Here is a 15,764-nt window from a genome sequence, read left to right on the forward strand (position 1 = left end):
AAAAACTGACAAATTAAGAGACAGAATCAAATGCTTATCATGCTTTTCCTATGTCATTAGGAAATCAAATCACTGAGGAAGGAGGTTTCCCTTTATAAAAGCATGTCAGCTAATAAATGAAGATGAAATGATAGGGTTAGGACCATTTCCAATATCTGCTGAGTTAATGGATCTAGGTATTGAGCACTAACAACTACCAATATCACAGAAAGAAACAACCTAACATTATATGCCTCCTAGTGGAAGGACACAATACCATCTAGAAATTCATCTTGCCAAAAAAATAGAACCTGAATCTAACTAAGACTCTAGATCCAATCACACCAATTTGAGGGAAATATGACGGGTACATTCAAGGAAATCAGATTTTGGAAAACTCAGTGATTGGCACAATTGTAGGCTACAGTTTGTTTACACCTCTACTTGTTTTTTTTTATTTTTTTTTATTATTATACTTTAAGTTTTGGGGTACATGTGCACAATGTGAAGGTTCGTTACATAGGTATATATGTGCCACGCTGGTTTGCTGCACCCATCAACTTGTCATTTACATTAGGTAGTTCTCCTAATGCTAGCCCTCCCCCAGTCCCCCACCCTCCCACAGGCCCCAGTGTGTGATGTTCCCCTCCCTGTGTCTATGTGTTCTCATTGCTCAACTTCCACTTATGAGTGAGAACATGAGGTGTTTGGTTTTCTTTTCTTGTGTTACTTTGCTGAGAATGATGGTTTCCAGTTTCATCCATGTCCCTGCAAAGGACATGAGCTCATCCTTTTTTATGGCTGCATAGTATTCCATATACACCTCTACTTGTTATAATTCATGATGTACAGAAAAACCTTTAGGCCAAACTTAAAATATGTAAGAAGGCAGCTTTAAGCTAAACTTGATTTAACAATTATGTTTCTTATCAGACTTAAGGTATGTGTTAACGTTAATTCTGGCTAGCTTTTCCTGAATTCCAAAAGGGAGGAGGGTGTAAGGAAGCATGTCTGACTCCTCCTTCCCATCATGGCCTGAAATAGGTTTTCAGGTTTACTTGGAGTGTACTTGGCCAAGAGTAGGGATCCATTCAGATGGTTGAGGGGCTTAGAATTTTATTTTTGATTTATAACCATTAAGCACGAACCTAGCTTTCAGCATATGTAGCCACTTACTAAAGATTTCTTTGATCAAAAATGACTACAGACTATTAATCAAACATTTTTCTCATCATCAATTAAAACATTTATATTCCTTTGACCTATTATTATGGAGGAATATATTAATCAATTTCTTAACACTGAATCATATTTACATCACTGAAAGGAACCCAATCTTGGTAATCGTACAATATATTTTTAAAATTATTGCTAGTTTCTATTTGTTACATTTTATTTAGTATATTTTTCCTACTCAATATGCAAAAAATGTACAATCTTTATCACGCTTTGGTATTAGTTGGCTTCGCAAAAATCTTAAAATGTTAAGGAAACACTAAGTCTAATCCTCCATTTTTAAAGGTAAAGATTTTTGAGGCCCCCAGAATATTAAGTGATTTACTAAGTTCACATTATTTTTTATTCTTTTTTTATTCCCTGCAAATGTTGCACATCTACTTTTTTTTTTTTGAGTTGTGGGGTCTCGAAAACTCTGTCACTCTGGCTGGAATACAGTGGCACAATCAAGGCTCTGTGGCCTTGAACTCCTGGGCTCAAATGATCCTCCCACCTTAGCCTCTCTAGTAGCCGAGACTACAGACATGCGACCACATCCCACTAAGTTCTTTTCTCTCTCTCTCTCTCTCTGTGTGTGTGTGTGTGTGTGTGTGTGTGTGTGTGTGTGTGTATAGAGACAGGATCTCACTGTGTTGCCCAGGCTGGTCTTGAACTCCTGGCCTCAAATCATCCTCCTATCTCAGCCCCACAAAGTGCTTGGATTACAAGTGTGAGCCACCACACCTGGCCCTTTTCTACTCTTTATATCTAGTCTTGCTAATTTCAACTCCTAAAATTTTCTCAAATCCATGTTCTCCTCTCTCTTTAAGCCCACACCACTGTCACATTGAGTTCAAGGAGAGCTGGTTTCCTGCCAGGGTTGATGCAATAGTGTCTTCAAGTGGTTTCCGTGGCTCCCAGATCATCCTTCTCCCCACTGGCATGACGGTGAGTCATCATGTTGTCCTCCTGCTTAAAATCCTTTGTTAGATCCTATGATACATCTTGCTGTTACATTGACAAGGCCTTCTATTATTTGGCCCATTTACCTTTACCTCTAATTTGGGAAGAGGCCACATGGTCCAGTGGAAAAGCTCCAGATGGGAATCAAAGATGGATTTGAGTCCTAGTTCCACCTCTTACTACTTATGTGACCTTAGGCAAGTTACTTAATCTAAGTCTTCACTATCTCACCTGTAGGATGGGGCAAAAATGACTTAAGTTGTCGATAATTGTAATGTTGACAAAAAGAGTCAAACTCTGTAAAATATTTGAAGGGATTTATTCTGATCCAAATATGAGTGACAGATGGCTCATGACGCAGCCCTCAGAAGATTGTGAGAATATGTGCCCAAGGTGGTCAGGATACAGGATAAAGCTAGGTTTTATGCATTTTAGGGAGAAATAAAACATCAATCAATACATGTAAGGGGTATATTGGTTTCGTCCAGAAAGATGGGACAACTGGAAGGAGCGGCTTCCATGTTATAGGTAGATTCAAAGTTTTTCTAATTGGCAATAGGTTGAAAGAGTTAAATTGTTGTCTGAAGCCCTAGAATCAATAGACAGGAATGTCTGGGTTAAGATAAGGGGTTGTGGAGACCAGGGTTTCCATTATGCAAATAGAATCAATAGAAGGGGATGTCTGGGTTAAGATGAGGGGTTATAGAGACCAAGGTTCTCATTATGCAGATGAAGTCTCCAGGTAGCAGGCATCAGAGAGAATAGATTATAAAAGTTTCTTATCAGAGGTAATTCTCTCCTGAAACAAGAAAAAGGAGAGAGAAGGAAGGGGATTCTCTTTAGAATATCAATTTTCCATTTGCAGGACTACTTCAAGATATGGCAAAGAAAATATATTTGGGGTTAAAATATTTTGATTTCCTTCCATGATAATGTGATGTTATGCCAGAGTCAGGTTGGAAAGTAGGTCGCGTTATATAGCACTAAGTAAAACCAGTCTGATGAGACTATGGTTTGGAGGGCGTGCCTCCCAAGGCCCCAGCATGGTGAAACCTGGTCTCCACTAAAAATACAAACATTAGCTGGGTATGGTGGTGCGCCTGTAGTCCCAGCTACTTGGGAGGCTGAGGCAGGAGAAGCACTGGAACCTGAAAGGCAGATGTTGCAGTGAGCTGAGATCATGAAACTACACTCAAGCCTGGGCAACAGAAGGAGACTCTATCTCCAAAAAAAAAAAGCTATTTTAAACTATTAATTTTTAAAATTTTATTTTTTAATTAATAAAATTCTATATATGTATTGCGTATAACATGATCTTTTGATATATGGATACATTATGGAATGGCTGAATCAAGCTAAGTAATATATGCATTACCTCATATACTTATCATTGTGTGTGTCTGCTGAGCACATTTAACATCTACTTTCTTGGCAATTTGTAAATATACAAAATATTGTTATTAACTACAATCACCCTATTGTACTATAGGTAACTTGAACTTATTCTTCCTACCTAACTGAAATTTTTTATTCTTTGACCAATATCTCCCTGATCCTCCCCAGCCCCAGTGCCTAATAACCACCATTGTGCTGTCAACTTCTATGAGTTCAACGTTTTAAGGTTCCATATGTGAATGAGATCATGTGATATTTTACTTAATGAACTCCATGTTCATCCATGTTGTCACAAATGACAGAATTGTCTTTTTTTTTTTTTAAGGTTGATTGATTTTTGACAAGGTTGTGAACACAATGGGGAAAGAACAGTCTCTTCCAAAAAAATGGTGTAGGGAAAATTGGATATCCATATGCAGAAGAATGAAATGAAACCTTTTTCTCACACCAAATACAAAAATCAACTAAAAATGAATTAAAGACTTAAAACTTAAGGACTGAAACTATAAAACTACTATAACATAGGGGAAAACTCCATGACATTGTTCTGGGCAATGATTTTTTTGACGATGACCCCAAAGCACAGGCAACTAAAGCAAAAATAGACAAACAGAATTACATCAAACTATAAATCTTCTGTACAGCAAAGAAAACAATCAACAGAGTGAAGACAAAAGCTAGCATGTTGGAGAAAATATTTGCAAACCATACATTTGTTAGGGCATTAATATCCAAAATATATAAGGAATTCAAACAATACAATAGCAAGAAAACAACCCAATTTAAAAATGGGCAGAGCATCTGAATAAACGTTTCTCAAAGAAGAGATACAAATGGCCAAGTAGATGAAAAAAAGTTCGGCATCATTAATCATCAGGGAAATGCAAATTAAAACCACGACGAAATACCATCCCACACCTGTAAAGACGGCTATTATAAAAAAGATGAAAAATAACAAGTGTTGGCAATGATGTGGAGAAAAGGGAACCTTTGTTGATAGGAATGTAAATTAGTACAGCCATTATGAAAACCAGTGAAGTCCTCAAAAAATTAAAAATTGGACTATTTTTAGCAGTCTCACTACTGAGTATATGTCCGACGAAAATGAATTCTGTATGTTGAAGAGATATCTGTGCTCCCATGTTCACTACAGCATTATTCACAATTGTCGAGATACAGAATCATCCCTAATGTCCATTCATGAATGAATGGTTAATCCCCTACCGTTGCCCTATTCCCTCCATATAGCCTTTGTTTCAGCCTTACTGAGCAATTTATAATTCTCAAACACATCACATTTCTTATTCTACTTAGAATACTTCCCTTCCCTAACACTTCCATCCCTGACCTTTGTTCTCTTAGCTAACTTATATACACACTGACTCAGCCTCCTGAGTGGCTGGGATTACAGGCACCCACCACCATGCCTGGCTAATTTTTGTATTTTTAGCAGAGATGGGGATTCACCATGTTGGCCAGGCTGATCAAGAACTCCTGACCTCAAGTGATCCACCCATCTCTGCCTCCCAAAGTGTTGGGATTACAGGCATGAGTTACTGCACCCAGCCCACACTGAAAACTTAATGCTAAAGTTATCTGTTTTGGAAAGCCTTCTTTGATCACCTCTTGGTATTTTGTCATTCTTTCAGTATTGCCACAGTAAGTGTATGTGTGCCTATTATCATCTTTATCACTTTTGTATTCTAACGCCAATTCTAATACCATGCTGAGATGCACAATGCTATACAGCATGGTAATAGCATGCATCAGTAAAGATGCAGTGTGACTGATACCTCTACAAAACACAGAGCTGGGCAGTGCACCAATTTAATGAAGTCTCAAGGAATTTAAGTTCTAGAAAACTAAGGTGCTACCCAAGGTCATTCACCTAATCAATGGCACATAGGGCACCAAAGTGCAGGCTGCTTATAGTCATTCACTCATGCATTCAATCTGTAACAAGCAGACTGATGTAGAAATTTACTGGTGCTAAATTTTTGTTCTGGAGACTCAAAGAGGAAAGAAAGAACATTTTCCTCTTCCCTGAAACATAACTAGACTTTCTGAATTTCCAAGAAAAAGTCAAAAGATGGCCCCATCCAACTTTTCTTGTGATTAGGGCCTTGGTGCCTATATACCTGAAAAGAAAAAAGCAAGATGAATTCCTCTGATTTTGGATAACTAAAGAAGGCTTAAAGATACCCCAAAGCAGAAGTAACTGGGGGGGTTAAAAAGGGTAGAAAGGGAAGACTTTTATTGCAGCTGGGTCCCCACTGTGGGCTGGAAAAGGACAAGGGCTCCTAGTTTCACAAAAGTAGTGTCATGAACTTGTTAGGACATAAGAAGTGGCAGGACATGGAGGGTTGGGTGGAGAAGGAATGGCCCCAGGCGGAAAACAAAAAAACATGTCTTGAAATAAAATTGCTAAGGGAATGAGAAGAGAGACAAGTCCAAGAACCAAACTCTAGGCATGCCAATGGCTGGAGAAGTGGAGGATGAGCCAATGAAGCTGCTAGTGAGGTGGACGAACCAAGAGACAGGGGCCACCTGAAGGCCAAGGGAAGAAGGTGAATGCTTCAAGATGGCGGCTGTAAGCAACTGTTTCTAATGCTGCTGATAGTTCAAGTGAGATGACGGAAAAGTAACCACTGATTTAGCAATTCTGAGGTCATTGGTGACTTTGCCAAGAGGAGTTTCAACAGAGGGGTAGGGGCAAAAGCCTGGCTGAAATAGATTTAAGAATGAATAGGAGGGCCAGGCATGGTAGCTCACATCTACAATCTCCGCACTTTGTGGGGCTGAGGCAGACAGATCACCTGAGGTCAGGAGCTCAAGACTGTCCTGGCCAACATGGTGAAACATCATCTCTATTAAGAATACACAAATTAGCTGGGCATGGTGGCACACACTTGTCGTCCCAACTACTTCGGAGGCTTAGGCATGAGAATCACTTGAACCTGGGGAGGCAGAGGTTGCAGTGAGCTGAGACTGAGCCACTGCACTCCAGCCTGGGCAACAGAGCAAGATTCTATCTCCAAAAACAAAAAAAAAAGAAAGAAAAAGAAAAATAGGAGGAGGGGATGAGGATACAGTGAGCATAAATGACTCTTTTAAGACATTTTGGAAGAGACCAGAGAATACATTGGAAGACACATGTAATCAAGGAACTTTTTAAAAGATAGGCAAATGTTGCACAATATGAATATGCTTATGGGAATGATCCAGCATAGAGATAAAAATTAATAATGTAGGATTGAGAGCTGACAACTACCCGAGTGAAAAAGTTGAGGCTGTAAGGAACACAGGATCTAATACAAAGGTGGAAGTGTTGAACTTAAATAAAAGCATGCACAGCTCATTTCCAGTAACGGAAGGGAATACAGAGTGCAGAGGTCCAAATGTAGGTAAACTTGGGAGATGTGGTGATGGGAACTTTAACTCCTGAAATACTAACCTGTACTCTCTCAGAGTCCAATTTTTTAGTCTACTGAATTCAGCAATACAGTGAAGTTTAGTAGACCAAATTATCCAAAAATTTTGAAGGAAACTTATATGTGATTGAGACATTTTTACCTCTTACTTTAAACTTTGAGCGCCTTGGAAAAAACTGTTGGACCCACATAAAATTGAAATCTTTAGTGAAACACATTCTTTTATAGGTATATTTAAAAGTTTTAACTTCTGAGATAATATCACAGTTTTCAAAACACTAAGACATGTTTTTATTGTTAGCTAATTGTCAGGCTTCACCTGAAGCACAGTGTAAGGCCTGCATGAATTTCAGCTGTCCATAATGTGGAAAAGACCAAGTGTGCAAGGCAAACAGATCTTGCCATGGCTGCTGATGAAAGAAACTTAATCTCTTGGGGCCTGAGTTGCTTTATGTGTAAAGTAAGGATAATCCTTGCTTTACAAGATTATTGTGAGCTCCAAATAAGATAAAGCTCCTGGCAAACAACAGGTGCTTAAAAAAAAAAAAAAAAAAGCCAGGAATCATCACTGAAGTGAGCTTTTTCTGAGAGCAAACATGTTTAACTCATAAATTTCTTTCATTGATAAGATGTAACCAATGGGGAACTTGGGGCAGGCACATGATGCCTCTCTGCATTATCTCTGCAACTTCCTGTGAATGTATACTTACTTTTTCTTCTATTTAGAGCTCTAGGAGAAATACCTGTACACCATCTTGCGCGCCTCCTTATGAGGCTCAGGGGGCAATGCTCAGAGAGTGGAGATAAATGTCTGCCATCTGTAGCAGAAAGGCAGTTACACATTTTAGAATGACGTTTTTCCGAAGAAATGACAAAAGCCAGACGAAACAGACTGACACGTTCACTGTGGTTTGGAATCTCAGTTTTTCTATCCGGCTTTACTACTTTTGGCTCTACACTGGAGAGGAACCAGTGTCCTCATGAAACAGCCAGTATAAAAGCAAGCAGCTTACTTCATAGGAATAGCTAATAACATTTAACTGTTGAGCATTTTACCAAAACCCACTCACGCCAATTTAAGTGTAGTGCAGTGGAAGAAATTATTGCACCTTGCAAAGTTGTGTTGCATTTTACTTAAATCTACAAAGGCCAGCAGAAGTGCAGTGTAATATAATAAATTACTGCAAAATATTATAATAATGAGGGGAGAAGGTGGCTGTTACTGAAGCCCTTGGCCCCAAAGTAACTGAGGTCACCCCCACCGAACCCCTCAGCACACATCCCTCATTATTTCAGCATTTGTACTATAGGGGGTTACAGGACTTCCGCCCCAAAGCAATGGGGTGAAAACGTCGGAGCTCCCAGATGGAGGGGCCCCCACTAGAAGAAAAGCTGGGGCAGGCTAGAGGAGAGGGGCTGTGGAAAAGGTTGCTCTCAGCATCATACACGCCTCATTCTTCTAGGTCGGGTATCCACAAATTCCCAAGATTTGCGAGAACATAACCCTTGAGAAGGTGGGGGTGACTCACGGAGGAATTCCCTGGAAAAGCGGGGCTGGAGGTGCGGCGTCCACTCCCGGGGGTCAACTACGAGGGGAGGGGGCGTCTGCGAGAAAGGGGAGGGGCGGCGGTGGGCAGCCTAGGGAGGAGAGGAGGGGCGAGGCGCCATCGCCAGCCCCCTCCCCTCGTCTGCGCTCCCTTCCTTTCCCTGTCGGCCGGGCACCCGAGCGCAGCCCGCCGAGGCCGGGCCGTTTCAGGGGGAGGCGCCAAGTCGTCGCGGCGCAGGGCCCCTGACCGTGCAGTAACCGCTACCCAGGAGGCGGAGCGGACGAGGCTCCGGCCTGCGCGGAGGTAAGAGGGTGGAGGAGTGGTGTGGAAGGCCGAGGGAGATCGCGGCCGTGATGTGGGATGCTGTCAGGTACCCCTGGGGCAGGCCATCCCTCCCCGCCCTGCGGCCTGACCTCCCCGCCAGAGAACGCTGAGGGGCCCAGGGGACTAGAGCCACGACCGTGCCACAGGCCTAGGCGTCGCCGCGCATGCGTAAACCTGCTGGCGGGAGCTAGGGGCTAGGTTCTAGAGCTACACCCCAGCCCAGGCCGCGGGCAGAGATTGCCCCGCGCATGCGCAATTCCTCTGGCGTGGGGTCGGCACGCTGCTCTGGGACTACATCCTTCCCAAGCCGCCGGTCCAGGCTGCGCTGCGCATGCGCGAGTCCTCTGGTAGGGGTCCCGTTGGGGTCATTCCAGGGTGATCACCTGCCGAGAGGCCTCTCAATTTAAGCTCCCGCGTCCGGTGCGGCTGGGGCGGGGGAGGGGGCCGTCACGGGTCCCGGGGGAGCGTCCTGCCTGGAGTTTCGCCTTCCTAACCAACTCGCAGCACTGCATAGATTGCTGATGTTTTCATTTCTGTCGCCTCGACCCCTAGGCTCCAGTCCCATAAGTCTAGTACCCCAGGTCCCGGGCCCCAGACCGGCTCGCTTACTTAGTGGCAGTATATGCTTTCGACGTTTGATCCTGATGTCCAGGAATAGCGCGGAAAGTTTGACTTTGTTAGGCGAAGCTGTTTTGAAACTGTGGAGGGAGGGGAAGAAATCGCCCAGCGTCTTAAGCCGCAACATGACTGCTCTGCTCAGCCCTGGAAATAGAGGTTTTCAGACATTGAAAACTTCCCAAGCGCTCCGTCTTGGCGGAGAAAGAACTGAGTTGGAAGGCGAATTTAGATGAACTTTTTGCTTTTGTTCTTTGCAAAAATTACATAAAATGTTGCAACAGTTCGAGGCCAGGACTGTAACAAAATGCATTTCGTGGAGTTACTTTGTACCGCGCTTGGCGACTTACCTTGTTAGAGCTGAATAAAAGTGGTTGAGTTCACAAACAGTGCTCTGGATCATTGCTCTTTCCCCCAGACTCGAAAGTGACAGTCACTGTTTAACGTTTATTCAACCTCCCGGCTTTACACCTTCCTAGTATTGTGTTCCTGTTGGGAATACATTACTAGACCGGGGGGGTAGGGGGGGTGGTCTTAGTTAAGTCAGTTTCGTGACTGCTGGGGCTACTGTGAAGAGTTTCTAACAATGTCATTACTGTGTGCCTTGTAATCTTATATGATGTGCTGATACAGATTTGGGGGCTGGAAGAACCATTTAGGCTCAGAGAATGAGTACTCTGGGTGAAATGTAATCTATTTCCTGCTAGACAGTAAATGCATGTTATTAAGCAGCAGGTGAAAGCAACAAGAATGATAGGTTCTTGCATGCCCCACTTCCACCACTCAGGCCTTATTGTTCTTGCTGGGCTCGCCAAGCAGACCCTCACCCCAGGGCTTCTGCATTTGATATTTTCAGTATGTTCAGTGCTCACTTTCCCGCTCCTCCCAAATCTGCATGACACAGAACTTCATTTAAGTCTTGAAACAATTGCCATCATTTCAGAGAGGTGACTACCTCACCTAAAATGGCTGGCGCTCCAAACTCTTGTACTGCTAGTTTGGCTTTGTAGCACTTAATCACCATCTGATATTATGTATTTGTAAGGGTATGATCAATCTAGCGCCACCATAATTGAAGCTCAGAAGGTATTTGTTAATTGTGGAAATAAAATTGGAAACTAACTTACTCCAGAGATATTTTTGTACTGAACTCAACATAGATTCATTCATTTATTCAACAAAAATTTATTTTCTGTCAGGTCCTGTCCTTGGTTCTTGGGATGTATCAATGAACAAAAGAGACAAAGATCCCTTCCCTCTGGAGCTTACATTCTAGCAAAGAATGATAAAAATCATATTTGCTTATTAGGTTAGAAAATTACAGACGCTATGAAAAAGGAGAACAGAGAAAGGGAATTGGGAGTGCAGGTATGGGTTGCAATTTTAAATATCATGGATATAGTGAGTCTGAAGGATAAACCAAAGGTGATGTTTAACATGGAGAACTGGGTTTTGGAGATAAATGTTCTTCTGAGAGAAAACGTTCTTTATCACGCTCTACAGTGTCTTTTATGGGATCCCACAGCATGACCCTTGTGATAAATGTCACCATTTTTTATAGTATGTAGGTAAAAAAAACATTTTTTTCCCAAATAAGAGTTCAAATTATTCAGGAGTTTACAGTTTAACTTACCACATCAAATGAAGACACTAGACTTTTACAAGGAAGAGACTAGCCAGACAACTATGTAAATTGTGCTGAGAAAAACTGTATGTTGTTTCCACCGTTTTTTGCGATTGCTTCCGAATGTCCCTCTGACTGTGGATGACTAGTGAAGATCTTTTTTAAGAATGTTCATTGCTTTTCTGTTTTTGAAACTGTGTAGGAGAGGAGCTTAAATCACCCGGTGTGATATTATGCTGTAAGGTATTAAATGACCTCTCTTAGAGGTATCGGAATGAACTGGATAAACCTAACTAAATTTCAATGCATAATTAAAGAAGGCTTAGAGAAAGAGGGTGATGGAGAGGAATAATTTTAGAAAGTAAAGTGTGTTTCCCCTCATGTCCTTCACTTACATAGATTACAAATATTTGGTGTTCAAACACCAAAATATTACTAATCTAGGACCATAAATGTAAGGAATCCATGGAATTTGCTTATGCCCTACAAAATTACCATATTTAAGTTTGGTTTTATCAGTTGATTAAAGTGAAATTTAAATGCCCCAAGATACTGCTACTGTTGAGGTTTACTTGGATTTAAATTACTACAAATCAGGCTGGGCGTGGTGGCTCACCTGTAATCCCAGCACTTTGAGAGACCGAGGCAGTCAAATCTTCTTGAGCCTAGGAGTTAGAGACCAGCCTGGACAACATGGCAGAACTTTGTCTCTACAGAAAAACAAATGAACAAACAAAAAATTAGCCAGGTATGGTGGCACACACCTGTAGTTTCAGCTACTTGGGAGGCTGTAGTGAGAAGATCACTTGAGCCGGGAAGGTTGAGGCTGCAGTGAGCCATGATCACACCACTGCACTCCAGCTTGGGCAATAGAGTAAGACCCCATCTAATAAATAAATAAATATTGCTACAGGTTAAAATTGTCCAGGAAAAGGGAGATTGGAGACCAGGAATTATTGGGGTTACAGAGTGACATTAAGGACTCTTGTTAAAGACTAAAAGAGAGGTCCACATGAAGATTTTACTTCAAAGGAGTGGATAGCTTGCCTCCTGGTAAGGGATATTGATCATGTCCATCAATGGAAGGCTGAGATGATACTTAGAGCTTTCATTGTCTGGAAGGAACATGTGTCCAGTTCACATGGTGCTCACATTCTAACAACGTGAAGGTTTCCAGGAAACTTAAACCATAATAATTTTTCAGCATTAATCTGACATTAGAGTGGGTTTCTTTTATGTCTTCAGCCTTGCTAATTGGCCTGAGCTAATATCTCTTATGTATATTTCCCTATGGAAGATGTTTTGAGCTAACAAGTACCGGTAGGAGATAGTATGTGAATAAAACAAATTTTGAGTGCATTATAATATATCCTGTATTATGCTGCATGTATGCATGTATATAATACTGAACAAAACCAATCTCAAGTGGAAATGAACCAAGGCCAAGAGGGCCTGCCATGTTGAAGGAATAGGTATGCTCTAGGTCAAAGATCTTTAACAATTAGGATCTCTGTAACAGGCGTGTTAAGATTTTTTTTTGAAAAATTGGATTAAATCTATAAGGACCTAGATTTAAAGTGGATTTACAAATGAGATATCAAGTCTCAACTCACATTAGTTAATATAACAACTTAAAAATATTTTTATCATTTGTGTTGATTATTTTTCATATTTGAAAATGACATTTTCGCTGTGTGTGGTTGAAAAGACTGACGTCAATCTCGGTAATCTTTTCAATTAAATACTGCTTTGCTTTGTACTGAAGATCTGACTCATCACTTTTGTTGAAATTTGGAAAACTTTTTAAAAAAACAAATAATTAAAATAGCAACAGTATTTCTGTATTCTATACAACAGTTTGCTGTTTTTCATGAACATATGGCAATATCATTTCCTCTGAGGTCGTGTGCTAGTTTTAGTTATGCTTTTAGTGTTTAAGTTTTGTCCATACTGTTTATAATTGTTCCATTTTAATTAGCCATGTAGGTATTTTACTGTTATTTGTCATTGATTTTAGACATCTCATTTAAGTGGAGCTAACATTACAGCTAACATTATCCTTTTTTGCAAGTGAAAATTGGGATCATGTTTTATTATTGTATATGTATTTATATTATTTATAACTTGAAGATGACCCTTAAAAAGCTATTAAAGATACCATCTAATGACTCACCTAAGCATATATTTGGGAACCATCATTATCCTATTGAAATTTATGTGGTCTGCAGCTCATTAACACACTGATGCTGTAAACTGCATGCTGGTACCCTAAAAGACATAGATATTATTTAATTTCCTGTTTCTTTTGATTATAAAAGCATCATCAAATGTGTTGCCCACCCAGATGGGATAATTTCAAGCAGAGTTCTATATTGAGAGAATTCTAAAAAATATTAATGTGTTTCTCGTGCTCGCTTCGGCAGCACATACACTAAAAAATATTAACGTATTTCTCAAGCATAGCTTTAGAGTTGATCTCATTAAGTTGAATTTTAAAATATGTAACACTGAGACTTCTCTGCGGGAATTACTATTTCTTCTTCACCCCTTCTTCTGGAATCACTTCTAAAGAATAATTATTAACATTTAGAAGCCCCTGATTAACTGCAAAATATCAGCACTTAAAACCTACCATTGGGTTGGGGTAATGTGGACACAAGCCCCTAAGAGCTGGATATTGTTTTGCTCTATATTATTCTGTTTTCTCTCATGTATTTGCTTTCAATTCAGTGCCTACTGCAGGCACTGAATTAATATTTGTTGAATGAATTAGGCAAATGAACCTATGTCCCATAAGCAGCTTAACTCATTTTTTAGGTCAGAGGTATTACCAAGTAATATAACACATTGTGTAGCAGATACACTGATTAATACTGATTACTTTACCAAAAATAATATGTACCTGTTTTATGTTTTACACAGGGAAATGAATTATTTGACTTTATGTGAAGATTAAGAATGAATGTGTTTATCACATTATCAAAAGAGCGTCCCCTTGTTCAGTAGTCTTTAACTGCATAGTTTTTAAGAGTATAGAGAAAACTCTCAGCATAGAATATATGGAAATAAGGAGTTGTCTGCCCCAAACAGGGATACTTTAAAAATAAATTATTGAGCCATACAATTAGGAAAACAGCTGAAATAGGAAATGTCATGTGACAGATTATCTTGCTTGATACATATTTGGCTTTGAAACATTACTTTTGTACAGACTTGAAATACTGGCCCCTGAGTGTCCCATTTGGAACCTTTAAAGACAGAGATCAGTGGTGGGAGCTTCTGCTTGGAGAGGGTACTTATCATTCTATTTTCTGTTTATATTGCAAGGCAGATATTAGTACAGTAAGATTCTGTAAAAACTGTTTTAGGTTACATTTGAATAAAATGAGGAAATACATAAGAGACTGTTTTGCAAAGAACAAAGCACCTTTTAATATAAATAACTATATATCATATATATATAAGCCAAGTCATATATCCCAAAACAAACATATAAGGGAAAATCTAATAAAGTAACATATAGTAAGATAATCTTAACTGTCATCCCATAATAAGATCATATGAGATGATCTTATGCTGTAACACTGTCACTGTGAAGAAAATCTTCCCAATACTGTTGCCAGCTTTTGCCTGGTTCTACAAGAAACATTGCCCTCCTATGCAGAAAAGGGGACGTTTGTAAGGAGATTTACACCATAAGTAGAAAGCACATTTTTGCCATTTTAATACACTGATATTAAACATTATTTTTCCTATTTTGGATTTTTCTTACAGGTACAATAGTATAAATACTACTCATTGGAATGTTATTTAATCCTCCTATTTAAAAAATCTATTTATTATTATTATTTTTTGAGATGGAGTCTCACTCTGTCACCCAGCCTGGAGTACAGTGGCATGATCTTGGATCACGGTAACCTCTGCCTTCTGGGTTCAAGTGACTCTTCTGCCTCAGTCTCCCAAGTAGCTTGGATTACAGGCACACACCCTTACTCCTGGCTAATTTTTGTATTTTTAGTAAAGATGGGGTTTCACCATGTTGGCCAGGCTGGCCTCAAACTCCTGACCTCAATTAATCCTCCCGCCTCTGCTTCCCAAAGTGTTGGGATTACACATGAGCCACTGTGCCCGACCTATTTTTATTTTTTTTAGAGACGGAGTCTTGCTCTGTTGCTTAGGCTGATGTGCAGTGGTGTGATCATAGCTCATTTTTAAAAAATTTTATTTATTTATTTTTTATTTTTTGAGATAAGATCTTTGGCACCTGGGCCAAAGATCTTATAGTAGTGTAGTGGTGCAATCATGGTTCACTGAAGCCTTGACATCCAGGCTCAAGCAATCCACCTATCTTAGCCTCCGGTGTAGCTGGGACTACAGGTGTGTACTACCACGTGTAGCTAATTTTTAAGTTTTCTGTAGAGACGGGGTCTTCCTATGTTGCCCAGGCTAGTCTGAAACTTTTGGGGACCTCAAGCGATTCTCAAAGTGCTGGGATTACAGGTGTGAGCCACCATGCCTGGCCTTCCTAGGGTATTGATTCAATTTTATTTTATAGATGGCTAAAGAAATTATGAGTTTTGTGGCCGGGCGCGGTGGCTCAAGCCTGTAATCCCAGCACTTTGGGAGGCCGAGACGGGCGGATCATGAGGTCAGGAGATCGAGACCATCCTG

General features: G+C 40.3%; 1 protein-coding gene across 4 annotated transcripts in view; it reads left to right on the forward strand.

The window, feature by feature from the left end:
• Positions 1 to 8,604: 8,604 nt before the first annotated feature.
• Positions 8,605 to 15,764, forward strand: part of RCBTB2 (regulator of chromosome condensation (RCC1) and BTB (POZ) domain containing protein 2) — a 45,215-nt gene continuing 38,055 nt past the window's right edge. For all 4 annotated transcript variants that reach the window (XM_011939621.1, XM_011939613.1, XM_011939626.1 and 1 more), the window contains exon 1: positions 8,605 to 8,833. The gene's annotated coding sequence lies outside the window, so the exon portion shown is untranslated. The remainder of the gene's footprint in view (positions 8,834 to 15,764) is intronic.

This window comes from Colobus angolensis, unplaced genomic scaffold (assembly GCF_000951035.1).
Source record: "Colobus angolensis palliatus isolate OR3802 unplaced genomic scaffold, Cang.pa_1.0 Scaffold101, whole genome shotgun sequence".
NCBI lineage: Eukaryota > Metazoa > Chordata > Mammalia > Primates > Cercopithecidae > Colobus > Colobus angolensis.